We start from the raw sequence: 14,417 nt of genomic DNA, 5'->3' as shown, positions 1-14,417 counted from the left end.
ACCTCTCCCAATTACTCGTTACCAATTGAGGTTTTATGCTGATCATTATTTTGAGCAATAATACCAATAGTGTCCACTGCCTTTAAGGTTCTACCTTTATGAGAACAACGTCAATGGCCGGTCTGGGTTACAGCTATAAACATTTGAAACTTTTTCGATACCACTTCCTCCCCTAAAAGTTTACAAAGAAAAATGTTGCTTTGTTCACACATTATTTTAAAAAAAATCAATGAAATGTGAATGACACGCAAACTGTGTTTATTAAGTGTACATATAATGAGTATGTAAAGAGATCATCTCCACAACAAATTTGCACTATTTCACAATGTATATATTAGTTTATTTAACCCCAATTCAGATGGAAGATTTTGAAACTTCAGGGCATTATTTGTGAGCATTATTCATGTCATTATTGTTTAGCATATATACCTTGATTCGTTTCAAAGCCCCACCAGGGTCAGTGACAAAACTTTCTGAGATGATTATTGAAAAATTATTCGCCAGTGCCTCCTCATTCAGCTTTTTAATAATCTAAAAGAAAGCAGGAAACAATCAAATATCATTCTTATTCAGGAATCGTAGATCTCAGAGTCATCAGTATCCTTGGAGATGATTATTGACAAATTATTCGCCACTGCCCTCCTGGTTAAGCTTTTTAATAATCTAAAAAAAAGGGGAAATGATCAAAACTGATTCTTATTCCGGATTGGTTAAAAGGGCTTACCTCAAAGTCATCAGCTAAAAGAACAAAACATTATCCTTGGGGATGGTTATTGAAATTATATCCGCCACTGACCTCCTGGTTCAGCTTTTTAATAATCTCTTAAAAGAAAACAATCAAAAATATAATTTTTTTTTCTCCGGAATGGTATAAAGACCTCAAAGTCATCAGTCAAAAGCACAGAACATTTTCCTTTGAGATGAATATTGAAAAATTATTTGCCATTGGTTTCCCGGTCTAGCTTTTTTAGAATCTCAAGAAAGAAAAATTAAATGTTAGTTCCCCTTTTCCGGAATGGGAGGCAAAAGAAAACAATGAAGTATCATTTAAACAATTGCCGTTGGAGGGAGCGTGGAAGGATTTGTGGTCGTGTAGTGGCAAAAGGGCCAATCGCGTGTGACTGTACATACAAATATATCAAGAATATAACATTAGACAAAATGATCAAAACAAATAGCATTTATTATGGGGATCCGTTTAAAAAACAAAAAAAAACAAAAAAAAAAAACATGGGAAATACAAAATAAATCCAGGGTATAGAACGAAGACCTTGTAGAAAAAAATTAAAATAAAAAATAGTTATTGAGGTCAAACTATGTAAGCTTATGATATGGTGCCCTTGGTATGCTACTGATTAATGTAAGTACAGGCTGAAGAAAAACAATTCGTTTCAAAAATCATTATTGCACATTTCCAAGAAAACTTATATTCAATATCAACTGACTTTTTTTCTCATTGCTACTCTATACTTTACCCCTTTGTGTGGCTCTCCATCTTCATGCAGTGTAGCAATCTTAGACCAGTCAAACTGATTGACAAACTGAGCCTGCGCAGAACCAAAGGCCTCAGCTGACGTCACAATACGGAAGGTAGTCGGGTACTTCGCTTCGTCGGCAAATATGGGGCTTGATCCAACAGGAGCTAACTTTAATTTCAAAACATTATTTATTGGTAAATCAAATTATAAACGAAAATTATGTATTTATTACAATATGATTTATTAAAGGAATATTACTTTATTGTTTTTGCTAATAAAGCATTTGCTGGCAGTGTAAGCACTTTATGTAACCCACCACTACATTCATAAACTGACAAACATGTAGTTTGAGAGCGATCGCAAGACAATAGTGGAGAAATGATTACACAATTTTTTAATGACATCGATGCAAAAACAAAAATGGAATAAAACGCTCACTGAGCGATAAACTCCAAACGCAATATTATATTATTTCTTTCTCAACAAATATGACATTTCAGATTAAAACTAATTTCAAGGGATGTTTTCTAATATCATCATCATTAGACCGTGCAAGTTTTATCTAAATCTGTGATCTTTATGATTTTGTTCTTACCAATTCTCTAATGTTCCATTTAATGCATCCAAGCATTCATTTGTGTTTTATTTTCTTCGACCGTTTGGGCGTCATTGGTTTATTTGTTAGTTTGATTCCCCCCTCTTTTTTTGTGGGAAGGGGGGAGGGGGAGTCGGGGGCGGGGGGCTCCAGCCAACCCACGACACCGCTCTCTAATGTTGCCTCTGATGTGCATTAGTTTTGCAATTTGACGATATTGTTATTTTATTTAACACATCACCATTGCTCGTCTTACTTCCTCGTCTTCAAAGATTTGTATCTTTGTATACTTCTAAAATTACCGACGTTTTATTGGTTTTGTTCCTTTGTTTTATAAGAATACTCATTTGCTATTTTGCAACTCATGCAGTTGTGCGCTTTCTTTGCCTTAGAAATGGTTAAAACACCTCAATGAGCAAAGAAAGAAGTATAATCTGAGCTTGAAAGGCTAAAGTTATCAGATCACACAAGGTCAAGTTGACGCTTCCCTTGAGACCCCCAAGGAGTTGCTTGTTTCTCCTTGAGCGATAACAACTGAAATCGGAAGTTCAAGCATAAAACATCAATAATCCCATAAGGTACATCAGGGAAACAGACTTGTAAGACAAGAATATTAAAAGGTGGCCTTTGATGAAGATTATTTTCCAAGGCAATTTCACTCGATAAGTTAAATTATATAGTGCCTATTATCGACGATGGGTCGGAGAACAATGAAGTCTTACGTTGCATCAGTGTCAGTAAAAAAAAAAAAAAAAAATGCCGCTGAAAGGCAATGGACACTATTGGTAATTACTCAAAATAACTATTGACATAAAACCTTAATTGGTAACGAGTAATGGGGAGAGGTGTATAAAACATTGTGAGAAACGGCTCCCTCTGAAGTAACGTAGTTTTCGAGAAAGAAGTAATTTTCCACGAATTTGATTTCGAGACCTCAGAATTTGACTTTGAGGTCCCGAAATGAAGCACCTGAAAACACACAACTTCGTGTGACAAGGTTGTTTTTTCTTCCATTATTATCTCGCAACTTCGTCGACCAATTGAGTTCAAATTTCACAATTTTGTTATTTTGTTCATATTTTTTACGATAAGATACACTAACTATGGGAAGACTTGGACAATTACCAATTAGTGTCCGTTGTCTTTAAAACATTGATTTATTTTCACTGCACGCAATGATGTACAGTAATTGCAAGGTGTCTATTAAAGGGAAGGTACGCGTTTGGTAATTACTCAAAACAAATAAAACTAAAACACTGACTTGGTATTAACGAGCAACGGGGAGCTGTTAATGTATAAACATTGTGGGCTTTGAAAACAGCAACGTACACATTTTGGTAAAAAAAAAAAAAAAAAAAAAAAATTGATAACAGTGGGATTCGAACCGGGGTCAGAACCATTAAAGCCTATACCTATAACAGTATAGGCTAGGTTCCCTTAACGAATTACTAGAGATAATGCAATGTGTATGCGTCGGATCGGTCCTTTCTTCATCCGTTAGAATAAAAGACGTAATGAAGTACTCGAAGGTTTGTAGACAGTGCCCTTCCGCGAAAGGGAATAAGAACAGTGCATCAAGAACATATTGACACACGTAACCAGCAACTCAAGAACAAAAGGTATTTCGTTGCAAATAAAGACCGAAACCGATGCATCACAATGAATTATCTATGCACCAGGTTACATGAAGAGAACCGTAGCCTGTGCGGTAAGAGGTGGGCTTTCTATGCTACTGTCCCGGGTTCGAATCCCTTTGCTACCATTTTTTTTCTTTTACTAAGTTGTCATAGCACTGCATTATTTAAGTAGTGCTTAAAATCACCTCCTCACACCAACGGGCACTGTGGCGACACAGTGCACTGGATCGTTCGCTTGCGTGCGTTCCAGAGCTGGGAGACCCGGTTCGAATCCCGCCCCGTACCAAAGGGACATGACTTTTACTGCTAGCACCAGTAAGTGATTGGGGTCCGTCATGTCTCTCCCCAAATTAGGGTAGGATGATTATTCCGGGTCGGAAAGTAAAGGAGGGGCCGGGACTAGCCATCCCTTAAGGGTTCTAATGGGTGATCACCACGCTGGTTTCGATCAGACTTTGAGTCCCCTGAATGCCTGGTCGTCACTCTAACTAACTTTCTGCACAAATTTGTTTTAACTTTATAACACTTTTAAAAGACATTGACTACGTATTGTTGTAATATATTTTTCCCGCTTACTTTTAGGAAAAGCGGACATAACGATTTCAAAGCTGATACAATTGAAAATAAGTGTTTTAAAATTGTTGCTGAATTATTCCTCTCCGTAAAATGGGGCTAGAGTTAGATAAATTGCCAGGGGTAAGCCTTGCGTTTGTTAGGAAATTGTGCTAAATTTAATTAGAAAAAATCTCAAGGGGTGAGCCTTGCATTTTTGATGAAGTTTTGCTAAAATCAGATAAAATCGCAAGGGGTAAGCCTCGCATTTTTGATGAAATTGGGCTAAAATCAGATAAAATCGCAAGGGGTAAGTCTTGCATTTTTGATGAAACTGGGCTGAAATCAGATAAAGTCGCAATGGGTAAGCCTTGCATTTTTGATGAAATTAGGCTGAAATCAGATAAAGTCGCAATGGGTAAGCCCTGCATTTTTGATGAAATTAGGCTGAAATCAGATAAAGTCGCAGTGGGTAAGCCTTGCATTTTTGATGAAATTGGGCTCAAATCAGATAAAATCGCAATCGCGATTTCAAAGCTGATACAATTGAAAATAAGTGTTTTAAAATTGCACGGGGTAAGCCTTGCGTTTGTTAAGAAATTGGGCTAAATTTAATTAGAAAAAATCTCAAGGGGTAAGCCTTGCATTTTTGATGAAGTTTTGCTAAAATCAGATAAACTTGCAAGGGGTAAGCCTCGCATTTTTGATGAATTTGGGCTTAAATCAGTTAAAATTGTAAGGGGTAAGCCTTTCATTTTTAATAAAATTGGGCTGAAATCAGATAAACTCGCAAGGGGTAATTCTCGCATTTTTAATGAAATATGGCTCAAATCTGTTGGGCTGAAATCAGGTAAAATTGCAAGTGGTAAGCCTTGAATTGTTTATGAAATAAGGCTGAATTCAGATAAAATCGCAATGGGTAAGCTTTGCAAAAATTGTGCTGAAATCAGATAAAATCGCAATGGGTAAGCCTTGCATTTTTAGTGAAATTGGGCTGAAATCAGATAAAATCGCAATGGGTAAGCTTTGCATTTTTGATGAAATTGGGCTCAAATCAGATAAAATCGCAAGGGGTAAGCTTTGCATTTTTGAAGAAATTGGGCTGAAATCAGATAAAATCGCAAGGGGTAAGTCTTGCAATTTTGATGAAATTGGGCTGAAATCAGATAAAATCGCAAGGGGTAAGCCTTGCATTTATGATGAAATTGGGCTAAAATCAGATAAAATCGCAATGGATAAGCCTTGCATTTTTGATGAAATTGGGCTCAAATCAGAAAAAATCAGAAGCCGTAAGCCTTGCATTTTTGACGAAATTGAGCTGAAATCAGATAAAATCGCAAGGGGTAGGTCTTGCATTTTTGATGAAATCGTGCTGAAATCAGATAAAATCGCAAGGGGTAAGCCTTGCATTTGTGATGAAATTGGGCTAAAATCAGATAAAATCGCAATGGATAAGTCTTGCATTTTTGATGAAATTGGGCTGAAATCAGACAAAATTGCAAGGGGTAAGCCTTGCATGTTGGATGAAATTGAGCAAAAAAAAAGTTAAATCTCAAGGGGTAAGCCTTGCAATTGTAATAACACTGGGCTAAAATCAGTTAAAATTGCAAGATTTAAGCCTTGCATTTTGGATGAAATAAGGCTAAAATCGCAATGGTAAAGACTTGCATTTTTTGTGAAATTGGGCTAAAATCAGACAAAATTGCAAGGGGTAAGCTTTGCATTTTGGATGAAATTGAGCTGGAAAAAAAGATAAAATCGCAAGTAAGCCTTGCAATTTTTATGAAATTAGGCTAAAATCAGATAAAATCGGAAGGGGTAAGCCTTGCATTTGTGATGAAATTGGGCTAAAATCGCAAGTGGTAGGCCTAAGCCTTGCAGATTTGAAATTGGGCTAAAATCCGACAAAATCGCAAGGGGTAGAGCCTTGCATTTTTGATGAAATTGGGCTCAAATCAGATAAAATCGCACGTGATAAGCCTGGCATTTTTGATGAAATTGTGCTGAAATCGGAAAAAAACGCAAGGGGTAAGCCTTGCATTTTTGACGAAATTGGGCTGAAATCAGATAAAATCGCAAGTGATAAGTGATAAGCCTGGCATTTTTGATGAAATTGTGCTGAAATCAGAAAAAAAACGCAAGGTGTAAGCCTTGCATTTTTGACGAAATTGGGCTAAAATCCGATAAAATCGCAAGGGGTTGAGCCTTGCATTTTTTATGAAATTGGGCTCAAATAAGAAAACATCAGAAGCCGTAAGCCTTGCATTTTTGACGAAATTGGGCTGAAATCAGATAAAATCGCAAGTGATAAGCCTGGCATTTTTGATGAAATTGTGCTGAAATCAGATTGCAAGGGGTAAGCCTTGCATTTTTGATAAAATTTAGCTAAAATCGAAGCCTTGCAGCTGTCATGAAATTGGGATAAAATCACAAGGGGTAAGCCTTGCAGTTTGATTAAACTGGGCTAAAATCAGATTAAATTTTTATCTGATTTCAGCCTAATTTCATCAAAAATGCAAGGCTTACCCCTTGCGATTTTATCTGATCTCCGTCAAACTTAATAAGAAAAAATGCAAGGCTAACCCATTGCGAGTTTATCTGCTTTCAGCCCAATTTAATAAAAAATTCTAGGCTTACCCCTTTGCAATTTTATCTGATTTTTGCCCAGTTTCATCAAAAATACAAGGTCTACCCCTTGCAATTTTATCTGATTTTAGCAACATTTCTTCCAAAATGCAAAGCTTACCCCCTTGCCACTATCTAATTTTAGCCCAATTATATGGGAAGAAACAATTCAGCAACAATTTTTGAACATTTATTTTCATTCGTTTCAGCCTTGAAAGTGTTAGGTCCGCTTTGCCTAAATATAAGCGGAAAAAATACATTTAATCAATTCACAGTTAATGTTTTTAAAAAGTGTTATAAAGTTAAAACAAATTTTGGCAGAAAGTTAGTTAGAGTGAAGACCAGGCATTCAGGGGACTCAAAGTCTGATCGAAACCAGCGTGGTGATCACCCATTAGAACCCTTTAGGGATGGCTAGTCCCGGCCCCTCCTTTACTTTCCGACCCGGGATAATCATCCTACCCTAATTTGGGGAGAGACATGACGGACCCCAATCCACGATCCAAGCGAACGATCCAGTGCACTGTGTCGCCACAGTGCCCGTTGGTGTTAGGAGGTGATTTTAAACACTACTTATATAATGCATTGCAAAAAGAAAAAAAATACTGGTAGCAGAGGGAACCGAACCCGGGACAGTACCATTAAAAAGCTCAACTCTTACCACACAGGCTAAGGTTCTCTTCACATATAAAACTCATGCTAGTGCATCGTATGTCGACGTGTCGACGTACTCGAATGCAATGAAAAGAGTGTTCTGCTCCTCGCACTCCGTTTTAGCCTTTCCCCCTAAAAAATACCCGTTGAATTGGAAAATAAAAAATGTTGAAACATTTTTTTCCATTATTTTGTTAGCTTTGAAACTATTGTTTAGTCCGCTTTGCCTCAAAATTAGCGGAAAGAAAATATTTGTCATGTTTCATGACATCCAGTCACTGTCTTTAAAAAATGTTTGAAAGTTGAAACAAATTTGTGCAAAACGTTAGTCGGAGTGATGACCAAAATCTTGACAGCTTACCTGTACAATATTTCGTCGTCCAGTGACCCGGCCTACGACTGCTAGTACTGGAGACAGCGCTGGTCCGAATATTGCTACTTTGGCTGGTCTTTTGTTGAGAAATTCATAAAGTATATCCAACGTCAGCGGTAAATCACCCTGTTGTAATACGGGGAAAGGGTCTTCAATCGAAATTTCACCATCAATGTAGCCCCGAGATTGTACTTCAACGTTTAGCCTAAGACCTAAATGTAGCTCACACATTGTACCTTTACGTAGCCCAAAATTATCTGCTGCTATACATGTAAACAAAGTGTAGTAATGTAAACGCAAAAGACTGGAGTGTAATGCAAGTCTTACACCTCATTAAAGCCCGGACCTAAATTTAACTCAAGCTTTAATATAGCCCAGACCTAAATGTAGCTCATGCATTATACCTTACCTAAATGTACCCCAAACTAGCCCGGACTCAATTGTAGCTCAAAACACGGGTACATCACTGAGCCTGGTTAAAATATTCACATGGGTTGATCGGTGAAACGAAAATTACTCATAATATGTAAAGTTGACTTGAGAGGGATTTCTTCTTGTTAGAAGCAGAGCAGCTTTCCATGTAGTGTAAAGCATTTTAAGAATCATTTCAAAGACAATGGACACTATTAGTAATTGACAAAGACCAGTTTTCTCACTTGGTGTATCTCAACATATGCATAAAATAACAAACCTGTGAAAATTTGAGCTCAATATTGGTTGTCGAAGTTGCGAGATTTTAATGAAAGAAAAAAACACCCTTGTCACACGAAGTTGTGTGCTTTCAGGTGCTTGATTTAGATACCTCAAATTCTAAACATGAGCTCTCGATATCAAATTCGTCTTCTTTCTTGAAAACTACGTCACTTCAGAGGGAACCGTTTCTCACAATGTTTTGTACTATCGACCTCTCCCAATAACTCATTACCAAGTGAGGTTTTATGCTAATAATAATTGTTTTGAGTAATTACCAATAGTGTCCACTGCCTTTAATGTGGTTTATGAAAAAATATATCAATAATAAAATTGCATCGAGAAACGTTTCTGAGAATGTATCTTCAAATTATTTAATATTCTTTCTACCTGGAAATAACCATTCCCGACTTCTATATATATATCAATAACACAAAATGCGACCAATTTTGTAAAGGGATATTTTTTTTGAACATCTGCTTTCTAATGAGATTCAAATCAAAGGTTAAAGAAAAGTGAAGGCACATTCCCCGAATCTTCTTAACACGCATGAATTGAGCCAGTTTAAGTGGTTAGGACAAGTGATGATGTAACTGTGATGCAATTTCACAACGAAAAGCTAAAAACATTAATCGGCATTTAAAACAACTTGACAAAACTCTTACCCGTGAATCCCTCCACTCCACTATCAGCTCATAGTCCGGCAATACATCGTCCCGGCTATTGATGTCTTCGACAGCGAGCTGAGCACCGACCTGTACCCCGTGAAAGGTACGCCAACGAGCCCCCATCGGTACCAACCCGCCTATGTACAGCGGTGTCTTGTACGTATCGTTGGTGTCCAGACAGATCCCGTGCCCGGTTAATAATACCACGAGCGCTCCCAACATTTGCACCAACATTTTATTGAGATTTTGTGTCGTTTATCGCGCACAAACGGACACCAAATACTTCAGAGTATAGTGAGAGGTGTTGAGTTAATAACTGTAGACTATCGTGCTGCGTAGCTCAGGACTTCGACAGATCTTGGCCCAATTCCACGGCTCTGCTTACCGTTAGCAAAGAATCGGCACTTACGGAAGCAGTGAATTATGTGCTTACGGCAAGCGTTTTTCACGGGTTAGCGGGGAAGTTTGGCTTCTGCGCGTGCGTACTCAATGTTATTAACGGCATTCTACGCTTACAGGGCTATGTGAGTAAATTAGGCGCTTGCACCGTGGCAGGGAATTGTGATCTTAAGCCCAGAATCGACGGTAAGCGGAGCCGTGGAATGGGAATCTTGACGTTTGCTTCTAGAATAGTTATTCTTATTTGTATAACTCTGTATCCGCAAAATGAAAATGAGCAAATGCTCTGGTTTGAAAATTAGATTGAGTCTGAAAGATATGAGACCAACAAAAGAAGAAAAATAGATCTTCGGTGATTAGGTGCACAGTCACAATGCTCTATTTTATTTTATTTTATTTCTTGTGCCATTTAATTTGTGTCTTTTCTCGTTTTTCAATCTACTTTTATTTTAATCTTTTTACCCACGCCCCTCTAGACAATTATTGACTAAAAAGTGAAATAAGTTAATTTCCCGGAAGATGCTTATAGTGCATCTATATTTGTTTCCACCTAAGGTTCTAACTATCAGTTCATGTCAGTCTGTACCTTCAAGAAACCTGAATACTCGTAGTTATGCGAAGCACGACAAGGCCAGTGGTGACAACAGGGTGAACTTGAGACTTCTAAGCCGAATTAAATCGAACCATCTTTTTTTAAGAACAAACAAGTTCATCCGGAAATAACAAGCCCACTTCAGGGACTTTAGTCAATTTCACTTAAGGGATCTGAAGGAAGACTCGGAGAAGCTTAAAACTCAAAGACAGAGAAGAGTTTGTAAAATTAACCAGTTCAGTGCGTTACTATATTTATTGTACATTATACCCAAGAGAAATGTAAACACACTATTATATTGAACTCATCATTGGCTTTGAATTTTGCCCAAGCAGGACAACAATCATGGAGCTGCTTAAAGACACACACACTGCTGGTAATATTGTCAAAGACCAGTATTCTCACTTCAAAATCTTATTCTGAGGTCTCGAAATCAAATTGGTGGGACATTTTTTTCTTTCTCGAAAACTACATTACTTCAGAGGAAGCCGTTTCTCACAATGTTTTATACCATCAACCTCTCCCCATTACTCGTTACCAAGTCAGGTTTTATGCTAACAATTATTTTGGGTAATTACCAATCGGGTCCACTGCCTTTAAGCACAATAAAGTAGCTGTGTGCACAACAAAATAATGCTACTAGAAATGAAAAAGAATACCACCTAAAACAACTATGTCGCGTGTACACTTTGAGGCTGATATCCTGCTAGTTTCTGCTTAGCAGACAATTGTTAAGCATCATTTTCAACTTAAACAGCTTTCATAAACTGATCAAGGTTAACTTAATTTTAACTCACCAATGAGAAGGTTGTGGTAATTGTTTAAGACGAGGTTAATATAAAAAAAACCGTGATGGATTATAACAATGTCGCTGCAAACAGAGACGGCGGTGCTAAGAAGAAAGAATTCCATTGTAATGTGGATTCCCTGGACATAGTCAGCTCAAGGGTATCTCTCGGAAACTACTACGCCCGAAGAACCCCATTAAAGGCAGTGGACACATTTGGTAATTACTCAAAACAATTATGGGCATAAAACATTACTTGGTTACGAGTTATTTCGGGGAGGTTGATTGTATAAGTAAAGATAAGTAAAGATTCTGAAGTAAAGTTGCTTTTGAGAAAGAAGTAATTTTCCACGAATTTTGTTTCGAGACCTTAGACCTTGATTTTGAGGTCTCGGATACAAGCATCTGAAAGCACACAAATTCGTGTGACAAGGGTGTTTTTTCTTTCATATCTCGCAACTTCAACGACCAATTGAGCTCAAATTTTCACAGGTTTGTTACTTTATGCATAATGTTGAGATACACCGAATGAGAACACTGGGTTTTGACAATTACCAATAGTGTCCTGTGACTTTAAAGGAAGAAGAGGAAATAGGAGAAAAAGAAAAAAGAAAAAAAAAAACAATACAGGCAGTGGACACTATTGGTAATTACTCAAAACAATTATGGGCATACAACTTTACTTGGTTACGAGTTATGGGGAGATGTTGAGAGTATAAAGCATTGTGAGAAACGGCCCCCTCTGAGGTGACGTATAGTTTTTGAGAAAGAAGTAATTTTCCACGAATTTGATTTCGAGACGTTAGAATTAGATTTTGAGGTCTCGAAATCAAGCATCTCAAAGCACACAAGTTCGTATGTTAACGGTGTTATCTCGCAACATCGACGACCAATCGAGCTTAAATGTTCACCGGTTTGTTTTTACATGCATATGTCGAGATACACCAAAATGAGAAGACTGGTCTTTAACAATTAGCACTAGTGTCCAGTGTCTTAAAAGCAAGAAGAGGAAATATGGAAAAATTTAAGAAGAAAAAAAAAGAAACACAGTCGGAACAAACAAAACGCAGTAATAGCAGCAATACGTTTCTAATCATCTATAAATACCGTAGCTTTCTTGAGATGACACGGTTCGTTTGTGAAACACATTCGGCTTACACATCACAATTAGATAGGGTATCTCTCGGAAACTACTACGCCCGAAAAAAAAAACAATTAAAAGCAGTATGGACACTATTGGCAATAACTCAAAATAATTATCAGCATAAAACCTTACATGGCTACGAGTAATGGGGAGCGGTTGGTAGTATAACACATTGTGAGAAGGGGTTCCCTCTGAAGTGACGTATAGTTTTCGAGAAAGAAGTCACTTTCAAGGAATTTTATTTCGAGACCTCAGAATTAGATTGTGATGTTTAAAATAACCTTACCATCGCTTTCGCTAGTGCCCTGGTCATAGAGCCAATAAATGTTATATTCTTAAATATTCTTCTCAAGTGTATACTAACTAATTTTAAACAATTTTTTTTCCCGTTTTTGATAAAAACATCGACATACAGAAAGTATGTGTGACGAATCAGTCACTGATTCGAGATGAGCCGGAAATCGACAAAAAGACCATGTCACTATCCAATCGTTAACAGATCTTAGAACAAACGTTTTAGCTGTCTCTTTAATCTCGTTATTGTAGGTTTACAATTTACAAAAATGTGTATGTTCAAGTAAACAGTCATGTATGGTTGGGAGAGGTCGGGGTTGGGGGCTGGTACAAGTTGTTAATTCTCTCTAAAGCCGATCCATGCATGTCTGATTTCTAAAAATTTAAACACGCGGTCGGTTTGAAGGTGTTTTTAAACTCATTATGAGATCTTCCCAACCTATTTTAAATGGAGACATCATTCGATGAGCATATCTACGAAGACTACGAAGACATGAAATTTTCATGAAATGGTGGCACAAAAGTTTAATAGAGGAACGCAATTATTATTAAACTTAAGAAATATGGATTAACAAGGAGACCTTGCTCTTGCTTAGACCTTGTGCTCGCCGCTTAAATTGTAATCTACTTGCAGGTAGTAGTCAATCTTCTATCTCCAGACAAGGTCTTTCCCCAGACACCTTGAGAGACCAAATTGACATAGTTTATGACCCTTTATAGGTATTATGACTCATTTACTCTGAATCTTCAGTAGGAAAACACTTTTCATTCAGACAACAAGTTTAATGTTTCGAAGTGAACAAGATGTACCCCTCAAACGATTGCTTTTCTATTTTGCAAAGACTTCAACGACGCAAATAAAGGTTATAATCGTTAGTATTGTTTTAACGGAAAACTTGGAAATGCTAAATATGTAACCGTGTAGCATGTTATATTTTTAAATTAAAGAAAAAATCACATGGTAGTATTTCTCAAAGACAGTGGACACTATTGGTAATTGTCAAAAACCAGTCTTCTCACTTATATTAGTGTATCTAAACATATGCATAAAATAGAAAACCTGTGAACATTTGAGCTCAATTGATCGTCGAAGTTGCGAGATATGAATGAGAAAGAAAAAAACCTAGTCACACGAAGTTGTGTGGTTTCAGATGCTTGATTTCGAGACCTCATATTCTAAACTTGAGGTCTCGAAATCAAATTCGTGGAAAATTACTTCTTTCTCGAAAAGTACGTCACTTCAGAGGGAGCCGTTTCTCACAATGTTTTATACCATCAACCTCTCCCCATTACTCGTTACCAAGTGAGGTTTTATGCTAATAATTATTTTGAGTAATTACCAATAGTGTCCACTGCCTTTAAGAAACATTACATAATTGGTTTTGCTAACAAAAAAAGTTGCTGACAGTGTAAGAACTTTATGTAATTCACCATATACATAGACTGACTAACCTGTCGAGATCGATCGGCCGTCTTGGTCACGAGAGAATAGTGGCAAACTGATAACAAATTTTGCATTGCATCGATGCCAAAACAAAAATGAATAAAACGCTCACTGAGTGATAAACTACAAACGCGAAATTATATTATTTATTACTCATCAAATATAAAATTTTAGACAGAAATGGCATTGGATATTATGTTTCCGTGTGCCTCCTTTTAGCGCTGGAAACATTAAAGACCCGCACATTCAAAATTAAGTGATTTTTTTATTCAAAGTGGAAACTACACGAAATTTCTTAAGTGATCTGAATACCATTTCTTTGACATATTATTGTGGGGAACTCTAGATGGATGAAAGGGACACTTCGCCCTCAAATTTCCAGTGACCTTATGTGCTACTTAAGAAACAATGTGATCATGAGGAACATTGTTGTTAAGAAATGTAATTTAAGTGCCATGTATGATACAAATCTTCGAGCAAAGGCC

This window comes from Asterias rubens, chromosome 10 (assembly GCF_902459465.1).
Source record: "Asterias rubens chromosome 10, eAstRub1.3, whole genome shotgun sequence".
NCBI lineage: Eukaryota > Metazoa > Echinodermata > Asteroidea > Forcipulatida > Asteriidae > Asterias > Asterias rubens.
This window is presented reverse-complemented; position numbering follows the sequence as displayed.